General features: G+C 47.1%; 1 protein-coding gene across 9 annotated transcripts in view; it reads left to right on the forward strand.

Moving 5' to 3' along the window:
- The window catches only part of LOC119433854 (cAMP-specific 3',5'-cyclic phosphodiesterase 4C), a 595,748-nt gene that overhangs the window by 544,426 nt on the left and 34,744 nt on the right, over positions 1–16,578 (forward strand). The window lies entirely within an intron of this gene.

Below are 16,578 nucleotides of genomic sequence, written 5' to 3' on the forward strand. Positions count from 1 at the left end.
TTTTTCTGTAGGCATGTCTGTTCTGGGATTGATATATAAGGCTGGAGTTCCTCAAATTCAGTTGGCAGTCAGCGCTTGTTCTGTGGTATTTGTGTCTCTGTACGTTATATCAGTCGTGCTGCTTGAGTACTGTTCTGAATATGAACTCCAACTAGCCCTCACCAAGATGTTACTAATTTTACCACTTTCCAATCTTTCTTGCCATTCGTCATTGGGTCGCACGAAGCCGTGCCTTCGTCATCGTCAGCGATAGCCACTCGCTGCGTCGGGTGGTAAGACATTAGTAGAATCGAAGAAAATAAATCCTTACATTGTATACCCCTGAGCTCATTTCCAGTCCTTATTATGAGATTCCGAGGTTTGCGATTCCAGCACCGGACACAGTTTCTTTCTTTCCTTTTTTTTCATTTTTCTGTGTGCGAGTTTATTATTATTATTATTATTATTATTATTATTATTATTATTATTATTATTATTATTATTATTATTATTATTATTATTATTATATGATGGATTTGCCGCAAGGCAGATATGTACCAAAAAAAAGAAGGTTAGCAAAAGGGTCGTGAAATAAATGCGTACAGCCCGTTTTGGTGCACGCATTGCAGCAATGAATTAGCGCATTTGTTAGTTTTCTGCCGGGTAATGTCATCCGAAACATTCGGCTTCAGTTCGGCCTCCCTGAGCATCTTGTGCCTAATGCGAGTCATTCGGCAAGCTGCCACGGTCAGCACAGCCCGGGCGTTTCGCGAAGAACGCTTCGCTTTAAAATGACGACCCGTATAGCCACGCGCTGTTCCCACCGCGTGATGATGTGTAGCACAACAGTCGATGAATGCTGGGGGTGGACAGCCGCTCGTGAAGCACGCGTTGACGGCTGCGCGCCGTTGACGCACCGTCGTGGCGTTGTCATCGCCACGAGCGAGGTCGACGGTCGTTCTCTCCAGCGGGTCGCACCGCGCCCCCGGGCGTCGTTCGCGCCTCGGTTGTAACCATTGTTCGGCATGCGCTCGTGTCCTGTCGCCACGGTACGGGCGCCCGCGCGACCGAGTGTGCGCGCAGCGGGACCTCTTTCGTCACATCTGCCGAGGCAGCCCGAGTCTATCTGCTTCACGCGTGGCACACCGGCTGCGCTTCGCTCGCGGCGTGGGAAGGCTGTGACGAAATCAAGCGCTATAAGAGACGACCCGCGAGAACAGAGACCAAACATCAAATTGCTCAAGAACATATGTATTACGTGAACATTTATGTTGTGGGAACATTTACGTTGTGTGGACACTCATGTTGTGCGAACATTTATATCTTTGCGCGCTACAGTTTCGTGTGCGCGATTACTCCTGCGTTCTTTTATTTAAGAGGAGTAGCCGGTGCCACATTCGGGCACCGACTTCTCTGTAAATACAGTTAATGTAAAAAATAAAGGAAGAAACACACAGGACAGAGCGCTAACTTCAACTGACGTTTACTGCAATGAAACTGAAAGTTGGGTGGCTTGGTAATTATTCATCGTTAAACTACCGCGCGCACAAACTGTTAACTTGCCTGTATCCTTCATTTTTTTTGTGCGTGTGGCAGTTTAACAATGGCGATTACTGATCACACTGAACGCTGATCAGAGTAAGGTTTAATACATATTCATGGAAGTGGGCGTATTGTGTCCAGGGCTCGTTCGTTAGGTCGATGCGTTCAGAGCTGTTCCGATGGCAGTCAAGTTCGAGCATTGCAATTTGTTCCCTTTTCCGTCTCATTGCTTTCTTTTCATTGCTTTGCTACAGATGTTACCTCTGCTTGTCGTTCAGTTTCTTCGGTACCTGTGCCACAGAATTCAAATCGACTGTGTCTAACCTGAGAAGAAGGAAAAGACTGTCGTTGCCTGTGCAATTTCTCTACCATGCAGTCATCGAAATTTCTTTCTGCAATTGTCACCGAATCCGAGTGGATTGCCAGTAAACAGAGAAAACGGTTTGTCATTGTGCATGTAATGGGCGTCGGCATATAGTAGAGTATTCTTTTTCTTGTTATTGTGCTTTGCCATTCATGATTGGTAGTAAACGGATTCAGTAAGATAATAAATCCAGTTGTGCTTTGATTGTGATGCCAAATAAAAACTTCATCAGCAACGTCACCGCACTTCAAACGTTCAACTGTTTCGAAGTTTCGAGTTATCATCGAGAGAGGGCACTTCATCGATATTGCCTTTCCTAGACAAATAAGATCTCGACCACTCCGCTTCTATCTCTGCTCTTTCGAGAAATCGCATGCCTACGTGCCTTGGCGAATGCTCTTGACACGCCCCGGCATGTATTCGCAACATATGACGCACGCCGTGGCGAAAGACCTTCGCGCGGACTCCTTCTCCCTTTCCTGCACGGCTGACCGAGACGGGGAAGATGCACATGGCGGGCGGGGGCACTCGCGAGCACATCTCCGCGTCCTGACGCCATCGGTCTCTGACGTCGTCTTCAGCGCTGCCCTCGTTTTATTTCGTTATCTCCGCATCCGTCTCTCTTTATCTCCGTTACTCCGTTCGCACCCCTCTCTCCATCCCTTGGGCGGCTCAAGAAAGCGTCGACCCTCGCAGCCTGCCTTCCTGCATCTCGCAATCCGTCCTCCTTCTCGTCTATCATTCCCTGCGCAGGAGCGAATACGTGCCAATGCCGCACGTTCACCCGACCGCTACAGGAAAACCGAGAAGAACCACTCTTGTTCCTATTGCAGCGCAGCGACGTCTTTCTTCCAGTGTCCTGTTTTTCGTCCATGTTCTCATTCCTAGCAAGCGTTCGAATGAAAGCGCGTGGATGCGCGCGCGCACACACACACGCATGCACTCCTCTCGTTCACTTTTTGTCACACGCACACCCTCACTGTCTCGCTCGCTCTCTCTCTCTCTCTCTCTCTCTCTCTCTCTCTCACGCGTCCACACACACGCGCGCTCAACGTATGCCCGTCGTCTTGCGAGGCACTCGACAGTGAGTCTGTGACAATCTGACACGGAGCTGGTGACGTGTTGCCCGCGGCGTAAGCATCGACGAAGACGTCTTCACTGAGAAAATACGTCCCGAGACAAACCTTCCATATAGTACCCTTTCTTTGTCTTCCTCTACAGTGCTCGCAATGTAGTCTTATCGGGAACCGTCGCCACATTCTGTGACATCGCGCCGCACTGTCTACGTCTTGGTCCCGAATCCCGAATTCTCCTTCCTTTGCTCGACACCAAAACTGCTCTTCCTCGTATGGGCCCCTTCGTTTGCTTTCTCTATGTTCGTGTTCCCGTTTTTGTTTCTTTACCGTGTGTACGCAGCGGTTAGGACGAGACTCCGGCTTCTCTCTGTGTCATCTTTGCGCAACCGACCGTGGTGTGGTAAAGATAACGCGCACCCACACGTGTCGTGTCAGTGCGCTTCATTTTTTTTTTTTTCCCCGCTCATGACGTTCGGTTTTCAATAACTCCTTTTGTTGTTAGCTTCTCTGTCTCGCCCGGTTCAACTATCGCAACCGAAAATGTGGTGCGAGACAACGCGTACGGGCGTCGTTTTGGCAGTTGGTGGGGATCTGTAGGCAGAAAAAGTAAAAAAAAAAATTAAGAAAAAAAAAGAAATAAACTGGGAGCTGAGTGCAACATCGTAACCGAATCCTGAAAGATATCGTGTAGTAGCGAGTTCCTACATTGTTTTATCTACCGCTTCCTGGTTTTCGTGCTTGTACTGCTCACTTTCTTTTCATACACCGTCTGACTAATTCCGTGCAGTACAGAAAAGGCTGGCGCTTGTGTCAGCAATTCAGTAGCGCGGGTCAAATAGGCTACCTAGTACGTTCCAGAGACGCCCATTGTGAGCTACTAATTCTTCCGTGAGGAGGCTTTCATTCAGCAAGCGCCTCGCGGAAAGCGATCAGAGGATGACATTGGAGGAGCCCTTCTGGTTCTCGAGTCTGATTGGCTGACACGACCCATAGCTTTCGCTGTACTGCACGAAATTGGCTACACGAAACCGTGCCGAATGACGCCGTTCTGCGGAAGGCGTTAGTGACTCCGAATCTTTTAAAGATCCTCGAATTTCGCTTCCTTAGATGCGACGTGCGTAGACGCCGGAAGCACGCTTACTTTTGGCCGCTTTTGGTTTTAGCAAGCCTGAAACTGGCTTATCCTCTCAAACTTGCTTCCACGTTGCGCGCAGTTTCCTAACTCACAGCGAAATGTTATCTGCGCAGCTGATCTTTGTTGACTCGTTTGTTTATTCGCGTACTTGGCGCCCAAAAAAGCCGTTTGCGTCACTAAAACTGGAAGTCAGGCTCTTTGCTGCTTATTTCAATGTTTCCATTCTTGTTCTACCTTATATTATTCGAGTTGTTTCATATCTCGCGTGCAATCTAGTTAACACCGCAGCTTATCGAACTTGTGCAAGCATCTTAAGTAATCCTGTTCAGTGTTAACGAAGTCACTATACTTTTACACATTCACTGTATCTCTTGCCTCGGAAATCTAGCGTCCTTTCTTCTCTTACACGCGAATGTAGAGAAAAAATTTAATTTGTTGAAGGGATGCGGACTGACAGATGTTCCGACAGTAACTGCTTGCTTTCACTTTCTCTTCTTATTGTTTTTTTTTTTTTTCGTGAGAGAATATTTATGCATCGTTAATTGACGCCGGTTACTCCATTTTCTCGTGCTGGGCAGAAATCAGTCCTCAAGAAGAACACTCCCTGCACGTATGCTTGGCTGAATCAGTCTTCGCTCCCACAATTGACACCAAATTGTACGCAACATGCACAGTGGAAAACTCGTCTGCACATAATTTCGCTCCGACATCGGGAACAGTGTTCTTCGATACTACAGATGCGTAATGTAGAAGCTGCACAGAGTTAAAGAAGAAAAGCAGAATGTCAAGCAGTTCCGAGCGATGTTCGGACGTGAATGAACCCGTTAACGCGTTCTGCGAGTGTTTTAACTCGCAGAACCCGTTAACGCGGTACGCGAGTGTTTTCGCGCTGCGTCGGAGTGCGACCGTTATGGCTGGATATCGCACCCGCAACCTTGTGCTCAGCAGCACAACGCCATAGTCACTGAGCTACCGCGACTGGGTAAGCTGCCACTCGAAGAGTATAAAGCCTAGAACCAAGTTAGAGGAATTAGACCGCAAGAGAGCCAGCATGTAGAGCAGAAAACACATATTAGACTTGTTCCTGTCGGTGTTTTCCCACTCAGTCGGCGCTGGGTTACTATGTTTATCGCTACTGCACGCGCTCGACGCACACTGGCATTGCGTTCACATTGATGAATGCTTGCTTACTTTTTGAGCTCTCGTGTTATAAAAAGCTAGAGCTCTATGCACTCCGCGTGGAGACCTTTTAATGCGTATGACCGGAAGGAACCGGCTTGGCGCCGCCGAATACAAGTTGGCAGCCCCTGTCACGTGGCGAACAATGCGATCGAGCGCGGCGTTGACGCGCGTGTAGTGCATGCGTCGATGTCGTCTGCGACACGTCAGACAACGCAGCCGCAACTTCACCGTTAGCGTGGTGACGTCACGACGCCGGTGACGTTGCGCGGTGTGCATCGTGAAGACCGTGAAAATGGAGATGCTGCCCTCATATGAGATTTCGTGACAGCTGACCTTTCTCTGGTTTTTGTTAGGACCGCGAATATGTCTCTCTGCCTCGAGCGAATCGTTAATTTTTGGCAGGAGTGAACGTCAGCGAGGCACTTGACCTCTACTGTGCGAAAGCGGAAGGCGGTCCTAGACATGTCGACACGTAGAGCGGCTCCTTACGCAATGGCAGATTTAGTGTTTCCGCAGATAGACTGGATTGTTCAGGAGGGAAGTGTTCCGCGCCCTTTGCTGAAGTTTCTTGGAGACACCAATTCGGTGCAGCGACAGGCGACATTTTGCAGCACTTGATAACCATCGTTCGCTTAGGGTAGGATGGCCGGACTGCTCGTTGGGTGTGGGTAGGACTTTGTCAAGTGGAGGTGTCCCCCTACTTTCTTCGTAATGTGACATGGTCACGCCTCACTTAACTCTGTCGCATGTTCAGCCCCGCACACGTTCAAAGGAGTCGCTTTAAAAGGCAAGATCTGCCTATAGCCAACACCATCTTCCTCTAGCTTCGTCTTATTTTGAAGGATCAGAGCGACGTAGATAGCTTTGCTAACTTTCTGCTTTTTTTCTTCGTCTCTCGGGGCGCCTCTGTGCCAATTAACTCTACCCCGAAAGAAGTAGCACCGCGGGTGCTGCTTATAATTTCCTGGCTCCTCGTTTGTTTTCCAGCACTCCGAGAATGGCAACGTTATGAGACTTGCCTGTATGACGTCAGCGCAGATCGTATAAGCGTAACGCGAGTTTCTGCTAACGAACCATCGAGCAACATTTATCTTCATTTCTCGGCGTTTTCATTCAGGCTCTACGGATCTGGGTTCGCAATCGTTCCTCCGCCCGTACACGCGTTTCCTATACAGGTATACGCGAACGAGTCATTTGGTCCTCACTACGGTCCAGTCGGCGTGGCGGAATGCCCGCCGCGGCGAAGTCCTCGTCGCGCATACATCCTGCAAATGTCGACACGTGTCCCAGCCCGCGCTGCGCTCCAGATACAAAGCGGCAGTGTTTCTCAGAATAGGCCTGTTGCACAATGTCAGGATACGGTAGTATCGAAAGTCGGGGGAGTTGATGTTGGTTTATTCTGGGAGACGAGACGTGAAGAGAAAAAGCGCTGTCTCGTCTTTTTCTTTTTTTCTTCACTTTGTCACGATGTGTGCTGAGGCGGAAGCTGATGCACAGTAGAAAGATGTTCAGTGTTTCCATGGGGCACTACTTGTAATTACATTTTCGTGCAACCCGTAACACGCTATAGTGCGCATTGCGTTCAATCCTTTTTCAAAATTATCTTAGAAGCGATTACGTAAAACATTCATCCCGTATAAAAGTCCGATGCACGTGTAACTGTAGGGAAGCGGTTTAAGTATATTCCCGTCCTGAGATTGTGTGAAAACTCTCACTAATTTTATTTAGGCCGTTGTGACCTCACAGATAATAGAAAGCACCCCTGAAGTGCGTTTTGAACACCGTGAGTCGATATGAAAATCCAGGATGCATAGCATCGGTATGCTAGCCTACCACACGATGTTACAGCTTTACCTCTGTTTAAGCAAATAAAAACGCTCTTTATGACAACTGGCATGAGGAGACGCGGTTACTTTGTCCACCTACACAGATATACTGCCTTCCGCATCTAACCGTGGTATTTAAACGAAAAATTGTGTTTTCGAGTTGTTGACGCACCAGCCGGTAGTGATAACCGAATTGAAAAGCGATTACGTGCCTTAGCTGTCTTCGAATCTCGAGGGACCTGTGTCTGAGCCCTTGAGTCACTGGTGGCAGTGCTAAACCCAACAGTCAGACGCGCCGTGTGTCTCAAGGTCTATAGCTGTGCGCAGCCCTGAGTTCCATAAGCATAGTGCACCGTTCGCTGACAGGCCCCATCGTGCGCGCGCTGGCCCAACTGGCCTCGAGACTTGCGGCAAAGGCTGCACTACATCTCGAAGAAGCAGCTTTCAAAATGCGCACGAGCTTTTCTAGAAACTCGAGGCATAGGGTAGCATATACAAAGATAAGAGAGGACACTTCCATAGGCCCCTGCGGCCGATTTTGGTTCGCAGCGCACCTAGCGGGTGTGTGGAATCTACACAGACTCGGAGATTGAAACCGCAGAAAAACTAATCTCGAAGGCTATCAGTAAGGTTTTTCTTCTGTCTTCCACCGCCGGGTTCTTCTTTCTTGCTGTTTTGCTTTCTCTTCGTCGGCTTTCCTTAAGCCGCTGCACTGTTCTCGAGCTTCGGTGTTCAAGGACTCGAAATCGTGGATGTCTATAATTATAAGTGAATTTAATTGCAGAAGACAGAGGTTACACTGCGAGTATATAATAGTAGAGCTCCAAGTCGGGCTAGTTGGTTGACATGCATGGTATAATTTTTTAACTGCGCTAACACACACTGACAAGGACGAGGCAGACAAGACGTGCGCACGTCTTGTCTGCCTCGTCCTTGTCAGTGTGTGTTAGCGCAGTTAAAAAATTATACCATGAGTATATAATAAACAAGGAAAGCGAGTACACACATGAATGCGGCTGAGCAAAAGGCCTCGGGGCAGTCCGTCGCCCCGATCGGGCACTTGGGAGATCGGTCCGTTGTCTCTCAAGTCTCAGACCACACTGCCTGCTCAGCCGCGCACATTCTCACCCCCAGCCCCAGGACCACGTGTCCGGGCTCCATAACTCACACCGGTGGTCGGCGCCACTCGAACCTGCCGAGCTGCCCACGCCGTCTCGCTCCCGACCCAAATACTCCCGAAAAACTCCCTTCTCCAGATGCCTCTAGCGGCGCACCGTGCGATTTATGGCACTCGCAAGACCCAGTGCGCGAGAACCCCTGCCGCTCCCTTTTTCCCCGAACCCCGTCCGGCCACCGCCGCTTTGCAGGCGCCCTCGGGAAGCGACTCCGGTCGCGAGCTAGCCGCACAACATCGCAAGGAAACAAATACACAAACACACAGAGACCCCAGAGAAGGCGAGCGACCACGCATTCAAACTAAACACAAAGACTGCATACATGAGTTAACGACGGCGCATATTCACAACGACCTTACACTATCTTTTGGTGATTACAAAAATTACACTGCCTCCAAGATCGCTTCCGCGCGAGTGCTCGTCCCGGAGGCTATATTTCGATTTTTTTATCGCGTTGCTTGCATGCATCCGAGTAGCTTCGTGCAAGCTGTACCGCCAGAGCAGAAAGCACACGAACATTTTAAATAAACATGACAAGTGTTGGAAGAGACGAAACATTTTATTTTCAAGTCATATTCTCAGCAAGCACATGCACACTTTTTTTTTTTTTTCGCAACGTTCGATGGACGCAAGCACAGAAAGATGGTTGCACTTCAAAGTGCAAGACATGCCAATACAGGTGTCATATGTTGAGAATAAATTTCACAAGAGGAATAAACAGGCGATAGTATGAAAAACCCCACAGAACAGTAAAACTACAGCTAGAAGACAGCATTAACATTAAAGAGGAAAACAACGCTCGTCCTTTGAAGCCTAACCTTTCGTATTAAGTGGTAGTTTCGGGCTGCATAGCAAACGAGGAATGAAGGCTGCTCACTGCAGTTGTCAGCCAACCACGCTCTCTCACTGTCCTGCCGTTGTTACTGCACCACGCAACACAGCAGTAATTCCCGTAGTACTTCACTACGGACAGCATGACCTAAAAAAAAAATTATTGGTTATGTCTTCTCTCTCGCCTTCACACAAGCTTTCACCTACGCACTGCTCATCGCCCTTTCGCGAAAAGCGCCACGTGCAATTGTCGCAGCTAAAAAAAAAAAAGAAAAAGAAAAAAAAAGAGCAACCTTCGGTGCCATGCATGCGCTACTGAAGCAGGATTGTTTATTCAGAATACGTCGTAGCCACAGCTTACAAACATTCTTCTCAATTCGCAAGTTCTCTAAAATTGCGCTCATAACAAAGTCTTCAAGCAATCTGCGCACGCCACGAATAACGATCCTAAGCATAACTGCATTCTTTCACACAATTGCACACACATGCATTGAATTCAGACTACGGTTACCGGCGTGTGCCGACTCACTTTCTCGCGCAAAGAAACAATTTTCTCGCAAACGCGCTTCGCAGCATTCCAAATTGATGTTTCTCACATAATGTGAAGCAATCCACGAACATCATGCGCGAAGTGAAGAACACAAAAAAGCTCTCTGCGCCGAACAGCACAATGCGACAAATGTCAACTTACGGCTGAAGTGACAAATACATACGCAATTTGCAAAGTAATGAAGTGAAAAAAGAACGTATGAAGGCCTTCTTATCAAGCAGCAGCCAAGCAGACAGACGTTCTGGCAGACGAACCCAGCAAAGACCACGCAGACGTTATCGCACATCTTTTGTAGCGTCGCCTTGCCTGATCACACCATGGCCGATATTTTGTAGCGATGCGTTATTCTTTATACTAGTCTTATCATCCACCGCTCACGGCCGGCTGATCCCGTTGATAACGTCTACGTCTACAGCCAGTAGACGTATAGTGCACTAGAAAAATTTACTACAGTAGATAACTAGTACGCGCGTTGCCTTGGAGACAGGGAGTGTTGTATTGCCCTCTTGCGGGTGGCATGAAGCTGCGTAGCTCGGCCGCTTTTAGGCTGGAGTGGCCACTCTTGTAATCCGTATGTTACTCTATGCTCGAGGCAACATTTTAGCACTACAGCGCGCATTTCGCTCAGTCACCTCACTGGCTCATCGGCTCACTGTTATCGGCAGCGGACGGCCCTCTCCTCTGATGAATGCCAAGCAATGCATTCGGTGGCACGCTTGCTTTCCTGATTGGTGCTGGCTTGTGCTCTGGCCTCCGCAGATCCGAAGCGTTTTAATGTGCGAGAGAGGGAAGGAGAGAGGGAGGGGACCTTTGTATAACGGCACGCACACAACTCGCACGAGGCACTGACAGGCTGATGCTGGCCAACGTCGCCTCTCATTGCTCTGGATTCGATCAGCGAGGAAGCGGGGTCGATATATCCCATGTCCAATTGGCGAAAATGGTCCGGTGATTCCTCTTCCCTCTCCTTTCCTATTTCCGACCTCTTTTCGTGTCGTCGCCCCTTAGCGTACCTTCTGCTCGTACGCTTCGTTTCGTTTCTTACTGCCTGCTCTCCTGTCTTTTGTATTGTGCGCATTTGCGATATTCTCGTAGTTACCTTCTCGGAACTTCTCGCGAGAGATCATGTCTGTACGCACGCGCGCACGCACGTACACCCGTGAGCAAAATTATACGGATCAGGGGTTGCGCGAAAAAAAAAATATTTTTTTTCTCTGCCTATGAACGCAACTTGAAATTGAGGACTGCACTCCAAACTTGGCATTGCGAACTTTTCAGTGTACTCATCAATTCCAGTTCATGCTTGGTAAATACGAAGAAATTCACTTTTTTCGGCGACCCTGTGGTCCGTATACTTTTGCTCACGGGTGTACGTACACGCACGCACAGAAACAGATAAACATGAAAATAAACGCCCACACATTCACTCTTTCCCTTTCTTACTCCTCCACGTCATCGCCCTTCTCCACACCAACGCGTGGCTGTTCGATTTCCGCACAAACACCAGACGTGCTCAATGTGGCACTCTCCCCCCTAATTTCCTCCCGATTTCAGACCCAATCGATTCGTAATGGCAAAAACGCGTCGAATCCGGTGCTCGGCTTATGTCTCGTTTCTTTTCATTTGTTTCTCACTGCCTGCCGCTTGCACTGTTGGCTGTGAAAGTCTGGACACGCTAGACGGATGGCCTTCATTTCCCCTCTTTCGCCCCTTTCTCCCAGTGAGTGCGTTGTTTTGTATGGACGCATTCTCGTTTTGCAAAAGCCCGACGCGCCGCCGGAAGCGGTGTCCACGCTTCAAGGTTCTGAGAACGTACTGAAAAAAAAATATATATATATATATATATATATATATATATATATATACCCACCACTTGTGACGTAGCGTTAACACGACCTTTAATACGCCCCGAAGACGCGGCGGAGCGATCACACTCGAGGCACAGATCAGTCTCAAGTCCCCACAAGCGATGAAGACGACGAAGTCGATGAGATCATGTACATGTGCAGCCAACGAAGAAGTCATTAAGAAATACCCACAATATATATATATATATATATATATATATATATATATATATATATATATATATATATATATATGCAAAGCAAACAGACCATATCTCATTGAGCAGCTCTCGTTTATTCCATCCGTTTTCCTGCTTTCTTTTCAAGCGTGTCGGTGCGTATATTCGTCGCGGATTTGCGCCGGGAATTGAGGGAAAAGCTAGGAATACGATCGAGCACGCGGAGATTCATTTCTCTCTCTGTGAGTCTCTTGGAGAGGGGAAAACAAGAAGACAAGGAACAAGAAAACACGGGAACATTTAATTCCACACAATCGCCCTTCTTCGTCTTACTTACTTTTCACGCCTCGCTGGAAATGACGAAACCTCGCTGAATCTATTCGTTCCTTACTTCGTCCTTGCGTTCCCGCTAATCGTTTTCCCGATAGCAACGCCTTCCGGCACGCTTTTTTTTTCTTTCTTTGTTTAACGTTTCGTTTCTTAATCTTGAACGCGATGGTAAAATGCGCCGTCTTGCCATTATCCCCCCCCCCCTTTTTTTTTCTCTCACTATGTTGTTCTGCGGTTAATGCTATACAGTGTAGTAGGTATATACATACATACATAGTAGTATATACATAGTATATACATAGTATATACATAGTATATACATAGTAGGTAGATACATAGCATATACATAGTAGGTATATACAGTGTAGTAGTATATATACATGGAGCGCTTTTCCGGCGTTTTTCTGGCGTTCTTCTGGCGCGGCGTGGCCGCACGGATGGTGGTGCTGTATGCGACGCTGAATATTGCTTTCTGTGACTACAACTTATGGGGACACCAAAGATAATTGTTAAGTTCAGCAGGATGGGTAGTCTTAACGCGTGAGGAGTACTGCATGGTTAAGCTAGGAGGAACGCAAAAACGAAAGACGGGTTTCAAATTCCCGCACTAGCTCTTCGTGACGTAATCGGATTTGGGCTGCGTCTTCTCGGGACTGCTTACTAGTTTATCGATAAACAAGGATGACGTTGCGAAAAAAATTCGTAAAGGAGAAGAGAACGGAAATATTATCATTCCTTAGAATCAGGCCCACGCTTGCTTTCGATTATTGTATCGCTAAGCGAATACGATTAGGCGGCTTCACCTGTGACCAGAAATATTTTCGACGTGCATACCGGAAAGACGTCATGAGAAGCATGTGATCGTGCATAATTAGCTGTTGTCATATGCGCAATACCAAAAACGAGCACATTTGCTCGAAACGTAATCAATCATTTCTAGTTGCCTTGTCTACCATTGCGTTCGCAGGCTGCTGTTTACGCAGTTCCTCTTTATCTCGGCTGGGGATCCAAAAGTGGTGTCGCTGGCATTCAAACGAATTGTAGTTCCATTGCACCGAATTGCCGAAGTTGCTTTCGTCTCGTGTAGCGAAGAGGAAGAATCCGATACTCTGAACAACAGTGGCAGAAGCGCACTTCACCGCCGCGCGGGTGAAGTGCGCTTGAGAAAGACAGGCAGCAAAGTTGTAGATATATTCAGTGAACGTGGCTATATCTGTCGCGTTCAGGAAAGTCGATTACGGATGCTTTTCCCGCGGAGCAAGCAAGGCATCCGGAGCTTTCCCGTTTGTCTTTTCGTAAATCATCACAATAAGAATCCTAAAGCTTATTCATTTGATCGCGTCCTCTGTATTTCTCCGCCGAGCTCTTTTTACTGGTTCTCGCTCGTGTCTTCCATATTCAAGCAAGATCCCTTTTCGGTTCGGAAAAACACATTTGCGATGAAGGCTACAGCATTTCTTTGAATGTTTCGTACGCGATTTTATGCATGAATATATCAACTGTACAAGGAAACTAAAATATTTTCCTTCCATTTTTCGTGTTTCCTTTAAACTGGCCGACAATCCGGCCGCACGTGTCTTCGCGTGCCGTGATTTGCATAAAGATCTTCGCACTGAATGGCGCGTGGCCTGGTGACGTTTGTCGGCACACATAACCCTGAAGTATAATACTGAAACACAGATACTGAAACATAATACCGTCCATGTAATAAGCAAATTACTTGCATTTAACTTGTATAATTCGTGCGGGGGCCTTATTAGAAACAAGTATTGCATAGCACGCTTGAAGGCGTAAATTGTTTTGGGCTCTTTAGCTGAAGGAATAAGATTTGTATGGTCATTGTGCTCGAGAATATACCGCCCTAGCGTGGGAGCATTTCGCGTCATTGCGTGGTGCAATACACTTATGAGATGATATTCTCAGTCCTTGAACAGCTCGAGCGCCATCTATAGTCATTTCAACCTTCGCTGATCGCTTCAGTTATTCAGACAAACAAACAAATCTAAGTGATTTGTGATCGGTGATGGTGGGAACTGGCACAGCTGTCTGGAAGCAGCCGCCGTGATCCGTCATTGATCGAACATAAAAGGCAAGTTCATTTCGGGCTTATTCGCTACCATAATTTCACCTCGTCCACCGTGTCTTTTGTTAGAACTAGAGAAAATAACTGCTGTCAGTGCGCGGTAGTTGAATGAGCAGGGAGAGTTGGAGGAGAAGCGAGAGTTTAATGAATGATTCTCGCAAACTCTGTTCTTTGGCCAGGTTGACGGTTTCTTGTGATGCGTACGCAGTGCATTACAGCGCGGGAATATATAATCTAACGCAAAAAAGAAAAGTCGTATTTGCGTTGGGTTGCGGACAGGTAAACTTTGTTTCCTTCCATAAGGCTTCCGCAGAGCGCTTATTGATCGTCAAGAAAAGTATTTTGAAGAATATTGGGTACTCAAACACGCCTGTCAAAGTGACGTTCAATGACTAGCGGGCTCCGTCCTATTCAGGTGGAACGCTAGCTGTTCTTATCAGAATTGATGTGTGTGGAAAAACAAATTATATATATATATATATGTTTCACTTAGTGAAGCATATGTGGAATCAGATTAAGGGTGTGGTGCCGCTGACGTATACGTGCTCTTACTTATCAATCGCTGCATCAAGTGCGCGTTGAGGAACTTGCTTTGGTGTCGCCTTTCTGTTTGCTACAGCGCTGTTTTCTTGGCGCCATCTAGCATGCACTCAGTGAATGACGGCTGTTGCCTCCAAGATTTCGGTGTACACTTTGGCGTCTTCTTTTTCGTTTCTATTTGTTTTGTTTGTTTGCATGATTAGACGTATGACTCACAAGGGGCTTCAGACAATTATGACACAAACCAGTGCTAACACTAAGTATAACTTGCTATCGCAAGATAAGGCGCCAGCTGCGCACACATCTTTGAGGCACACAGTATGACATAATAGCGGCTTCACACAAAGGGCTTCATGAACCAGTGAAAACACACACATACACACACACGCACACACGCACAACACACACACAACTGTTTATGATCCTTCACTTTGTCTGGTTCAACTGCCGTCCCCGTAAAGAAGATAAAAAGAGTTAGAATTAGTCGATGAAAGATTCCGGTCGCTTCCACAGTTGCGAAACTACATGCGGAGACCATTGAACCTTGCTCGACGTGACAGAACACAATTATGTGTTGAATTTTGCACGCTCTGTGTTACTCTATACCTGATTTAATCACTTTGTAAATTTCTTTTTGCAGTATTTTTTTTCTATCGCAGTACACCTGAGTATGCTCACGTTTATTCTTTTGGTGTTTTAATTGTGTCGCTTAACGAACCGCACCGCGCATTTTTTTTTTTTAACGCTGCTGTTGCGATTTACATCGGGGATCCATTGAACGGACTGCAAGCGAAAGCGTGCGCTCAATCTCTGCAAAACCGGTTTTGCGACGTGGCTTTCGTATCGATGAAAGTGCTTTGCTTCCAACTTTGGCTCGTCTTGCTGCGGCAAAGGAGCAGGCTAAGCGGAAGGACAACTTACAGCTTAACACAAGAAAGCCTGAGTGTAATGAAAAAATCTCTGAAACAAAGATAATAGTGCTAGATAGCTGCAAGCCAGCCATTAAGACCCTCACTAATTAGTCAACGAGGATCCGCTTATTAAAATGAAAATGAGGGCTCATTAAGAACTTCTCGTCACGCTTGTGCGTATTCCTGCTTTAAAGCCAAGAAAAAGAACATCGTTCGTCCTTTTACTTTCTTGGATTTTTAACGGCAAAACCAATCATCTACTCCAGCGGCGCAAGTGTCGTGCTTCCTCCTGTTCACTTTTTTTTTTTCTTTTTTTGAAAGGAACTTTCCTAAAAATGAACGCAGCAGTGTGACGTCTCGCTGTGCTCGACATAGGTCCCGAATGCATTTGAATAATTCACGCGAAGGCCAAGTTATTCTCGGATCCAAGCTTACGATGGCTCCCATGCTGAAAGAACAAACAAGCAAGTGTAGGGTTTTCGGGTGCGTATATGTTTAGTATCCGAATTGGCCATTCACGTCCGTTCTGTCCTGGTTTCTCCTCGAAAACTTGTTTCAGAACATTCGACCTTTCCGTCGAATGCGCACTCTCGTTCTTCATGGCGCCCACGCCTGCTGTTCTAACCTTTAAGATCCCGCTTGTTGTTGTTCGAAAGCAAAGAAATACATTTCTTTTTTTTTTCTTCGTGTATTCGTAATGTGTTCGCGTTAGCCATTTGGATAATGCGTCTTCTGCCACTGGATCGTCAATTCGGCCTTTACGATGCTGTTGCTTCATTTCAACGATATCGCAGAGCTCATTTCGATGACGAGATGTTCGAATGTTATGGCGCGGCACATGCAACGCACATTTCTGCGTGTCTCTTATTTCCTTTTTTTCAGCGGTCATCTTCGAAAGCTTCGTCGAAACTGCTATGTACCAGAAAAGCGCAAATTTAAACGCCGTAGTTGCAGACAAGCTTCTTGCTTGTTAACAAAGGGGGCTTTCTGGCTCATTGTGAAAGAAAAAAAAAGAAAAAAGAAAGCCT

This window comes from Dermacentor silvarum, chromosome 11, assembly GCF_013339745.2.
Source record: "Dermacentor silvarum isolate Dsil-2018 chromosome 11, BIME_Dsil_1.4, whole genome shotgun sequence".
In the NCBI taxonomy this organism is placed as follows: Eukaryota; Metazoa; Arthropoda; class Arachnida; order Ixodida; family Ixodidae; genus Dermacentor; species Dermacentor silvarum.